The 4,972-nt window shown below is 37.6% G+C and overlaps 1 non-coding gene across 1 annotated transcript; it reads right to left on the reverse strand.

Annotated features, from left to right (window-relative positions):
* Positions 1-4,738: 4,738 nt before the first annotated feature.
* TRNASTOP-UCA lies at positions 4,739-4,813 on the reverse strand. The gene has a single exon. It is a non-coding gene; the product is annotated as a tRNA-Sec (tRNA).
* Positions 4,814-4,972: the final 159 nt, after the last annotated feature.

Genomic DNA, 4,972 nt, shown 5'->3' on the forward strand with positions numbered 1-4,972 from the left:
CCAATGTCTATATAACGCTAACTGGGCGTTAGATAATGCTAGCTATTTAGATAGAGAGTGGTGGGCCACGATAATAATGGCTAGATAGCACTCACTAATGACGACAACAAGGATTGAACTGAGAGGGGGTGAGATCCCAGCCGCTAGTTGATAACAAAGGATGTATCCTGGCCGCTGGGTGACACACCGGACACTACTGCAGTATAAAGATTGATGCACCTATGCTCCTAGTTAGTAAGTTCGCGAATGATTCGCGAATCATTCGCGTATTTTTCCGTATCACGAATTTTACCGTCTTATTCGTGTACGTTTGCAACTCCGAACCCAAGTCGCGTATTATGTGGCATTCCCAGATTATTTGCGAATCGTTCACGAATTTTATATCCCGAATGATATGTCCGCTTAATTCGCCATAAATTCTTTAGCTTTTACCTTTTAAAGACTCCATTTTTTGGGCTTTACTGCCTCCCGAGCATACACGACCGAATATTAGACGTGTTGTAATTTTTATGAAACAAAAACGACTGAACAAATTTGAAGGTGAAGGTGAGAGAAATCTCAAACTCACTAACCAAGCATCTAAACCACCATACGACGTCCTCTTGGATAACCAATGTTGTATATATTATTAATATCATCATATTGAGTTTATTTTTTCCTTAAATAACTCACACATGCATAAAAATTGGTCTATGACCTTATAAATACAAATTATTTGTTATATATAGATACCGAATTTTCAGAGCCGAACTCACATTTACAAATCGAATTATACACGTACGTATGCCGTTCCGAATTAATGACGAATCACGTCCCGTTGACCAAATTTTGGACCGAATTTGAATTTTACAAAACCGTATAATACTCGTACGTTTGCCGTTCCGTACGTTTACCGAATCCCGAATTGCTAACTAGGCCTATGCTTGCAAAGGATCGTCTGCACCTACGCTTTAATTAGTGAAGCAATTAATTAACTGAACCAATATCCAGCTTTCAATGCTTCAAAACGCAAAAGAAAATAAAAAAAAAAATCCTCGTCTCAAATGCGAAATTAGATGAGAATGCCTACTAGAGATAGGTAATGTTTTATTACCTAGATAATTTGAAGCCTAATAAATGTCTACAAATCTTTTTCCAACCGAGAAGGAGACATATTTTTTTTTTTTTCAATTTTGTCCATTAAGAAAAGCTAATTTTCGGAGTTAGTAACCGGTGGCACAAAAGAAATAGAGCTATCCATTTTCTAAGTAGATTTCCGAGCAACAGATTTATCTACTTGTAAGGAAAATCGGAGTGAGTTCAGGTGAGAGAAACTCTGCAAATCGGAGTTCAACTCAGTCATCAATCTTTTCTTTTCTTCATCGTTTTCTGCATAGATTTTTCTCAGATTCAAGGGTTTGATTCTTACTAGTCTAATTATCGGTGTCTACTGTAATAAAACGTAGTATTAATAATGTCTGAATCAAATAAATCTCGAACTGATTCTGAAACTGTATCGAGAATGGAATTTTTGAGATCTATTCTCTTCTCAAAAGTATACACTGATTCTTTGTCTCATTTATTTTCATTGTGGACATTATATACAAGCTTGAAGGGGAAATTGGTCTTTTTTGAGATTGTTGTACTCTTCCACCCGGTCTTTCCAATATACTTAGAATCCTTCTTCTTACGACATTCGAACTCACGACTTCCCTTGTAAACCAATTCAAAGCGAATTTTACATGATTTTCCCTTATAAAATAATAAGCACATGAATTTTTGTATATTATATATCCCGACTCATTGCGTCCTCTAGATTGTCCCATGTTTACATCGAATAAAGTATAAATTTACAAACTAGATAATTTACTTACTCAAAAACGCACAAATTAGTAACCTACCAAGTCATTCGCAGAGTAAAGGGATGCATCTCTGGACAAAATATTAACAGGTGGAGGTTGATCATCCATCGGTACAGGTTTAAGTTGGATCTACGAAAAATATGTAGTATAATAATACATATGTTACTACATATTACATATGTAGTATACTTGTATACTAGTAGTAATTAGTAGTAACTAGTATACCAGACGAATGTAGTATACTTGTATACTAGTAGTAATTAGTAGTAACTAGGATACGGTACATATGTTAATACATATAATAATACATATGTTACTACATATTTTTCGTAGATCCAACTTACTAGTAGTAATGTAGTATAATAATACATATGTTACTACATACTTGTATACTAGTAGTAATTAGTAGTAACTAGTATGTAGTTACTACTAGTATACGGTAACACATGTATTATTCATCCTCTTCATTAGTTTGACGGCAACGTTTTATTCTATCTTTTTTTTCCATTGATTATACCAGATGAATCATACTCTTCTGTAGATTCTACTTCTGCATCTTTAGCATTAGAAAATTATCAAGAAAAGGAAGAAGAAGAAGAAGAAGAAGAAGAAGAAGAAGAAGAAGAAGAAGCTGGGGTTCAAGAAAAAGAGGTTTCAGAGGTTTGCCATGATAATCCGAAGAAAAGGTAAGCTTATTTTGTCTGAAACTGATATTTTTAGAATTCCACATATGAGTAACCGGTGATTTTGATTCCACATGTTTCTATGTATTTCTTCACGAGAGTTACATACCATTCCATCAATGTTACGGAAAGCTGTTTCCAGGAAAATTTTGATTCCACATATTTCTAGTACAATAGGGAACACGTTTTTCTTCACTAGAGAGTAGTTTATTGACTATTTATGATTCATAATTTATTGTTGTTGTTTTGGGCTCTTCAAGCCTTTTGTATTACCCTTGAATGTAACCCAATCCTGCTTGCTGTTATGTCTTGTCCTCGAATGTAATCCTGATTGTTGTTGTGTTTGTAATCTTGATTGCTGTTTTTGGGGCTCTTGAATGTTCTCAGTTTGATTTTAATCTTGGTTTGCTTCAGCCATTATTTGTGTAATATCTTGACCTAAAAACTGCAACCACTCATTAACTTAAGAAGTTCATGACTTCCAGGTTATGCTCAAGTGTATGCAGAAAGATCTACTTCTCCTGTTTCGAAAGTTTGGACGAGGACCTATGGTACGAAATCTTTCGGCGTTTGCCCTTAACTAAAAGGTTTATCAGTACCTTCTGTGTTTCCTTCTCGAAAAAGCTAAACGTGGTTCTAAGTTCCCCTTACATCACAAATAACAAGCTTATCATTTTCAATTTCGTGTATCAAACCCCTCAGCTTCCATCAGCACAATCACTTCCACTACTCTGTTCAAACCCTTGTAGCTTCAAATCCCGTAAAAACACACATACAGTGGACTTCTTTACTTTTGAGGTGCAACAGGACTACCTTCCAGTGGACTGCAACTGTGGATTAGTTCTATATTCTAATTTCCAGAGAACTAGTTATGTGGTGAGCAACCCCATGACTCTCAACCACATCTACCTCCCTACACCTCCACTTGATGATGGAGCTAATTACATCCAGGCTTTACACTTCCAGTCATCAAGTTCTATCTTTACAGTTGTCCGTGTGGGTCTTAAAACATCTACAACAAATTTCAAAGTCCATACATTTACCTCCGTCAGTGGTCGCTGGTCGTCTATTACTGTACAAAGCCCTGAAATTGTAAGTACCATGTCAAAGAGTGTGACAAAAATTGTATGGAATAATCAAGGCACGTTGTTTTGGATTGCGGAGAATAGTAAGGTGATAGTGTATGATCACAGTGGGGCTTCACATCAGTGCCAGATATTAGATTTGCCAGGAAAGGAAGGTCAGAGCGAAGCGGTTGAGTACCTGGATATTGCTGAAGACAGAATTTTTTATCTAGTGATTCTACACGGGAAGAAGCTCATTTCAATATGGGAACTGGAGCAAGATGCAAGGAGGTGGAAACATCACCATGACATTCCTATGGAAGCCCAACTGGACAGAGGATGTCTGAGGTTTTGCACCTTTCACCCCCACCAATAGGGATCTGTTGGTGTTCCAAACATACTACTATGTCATCTTCTACAATGCGGTTGATAAAGATACGGAGCTGCTTCCAGCAGGTCACTGCACATCTTACCCGAACCACCAAGCACTATATAGCAAGCAGAGGCTCCCGTCGTTGCTATCGTATTACCCTGTTACCTTACCTGATCCACATTGGTAGCGTGTTGTGAAACTTCATTTTAAACTTAGTATGTCAGTACCATTTAAAATGTAATAAAACTTGATGTATGAATACTAACACACAGAACTTGCTGTGGTTCTGTTTAAGTGTTGAAACTTAAGTACATTAACTCACAGCTACACTGCTCATTTAAGCTAAGATGGCGTTTTGCGGCACAAAAAAAAAAACAATAGGTACCCTCGCCTGGTGATGCAGCTGCAGCAGCAGGAGGAGAGTATGAGAGGACTTGGTACTTTCCTGGTCTAACATGGTGCTCCCCCTCATTTTCTAGACATGCCTCCAATTATATATGCACACCCTTCATGAGTTAAATTCACGAGACAAATCTTGCAGGTGATATGTGGTAAACTTCCTGCAAGACTGACAACCATCAGGTGAGTGGCGATATATGCAGCTCTCATCAGACTCCTAGCATAGTCCCATAAGAAGCAAAGGTTTCAAGAGGTTAGGAAAAACTGAAAGCATTTATCACAAATAAAAGAAAACAGTGTAGAGTCTGTAGACTGAAACTTCGGTAGACCAAACCTTAAAGCATGTTTATTATCTGACAAAAAGTGAGCTGATGTGTGCGCCATCTGTGGGAATTGAACCCACAGCTACATGGCTCAAATGAGCCATGTGCTCTACCATTGAGCTAAGATGGCATGTAGCTGCACAAACAAAACAATAGGGACCCTGGCCTGGTGATGCTGCTCCAGCAGGAGGAGGATTGGAATCACAGTTCCTCCTCCGTGACTCGCATTGCTATACCAAAAAATAAAAAACAGAATTTCGTGAATTTTGCAGGCAAAAGATGATTCACA

The sequence above is a fragment of the Papaver somniferum genome, chromosome 3 (assembly GCF_003573695.1).
Source record: "Papaver somniferum cultivar HN1 chromosome 3, ASM357369v1, whole genome shotgun sequence".
NCBI lineage: Eukaryota > Viridiplantae > Streptophyta > Magnoliopsida > Ranunculales > Papaveraceae > Papaver > Papaver somniferum.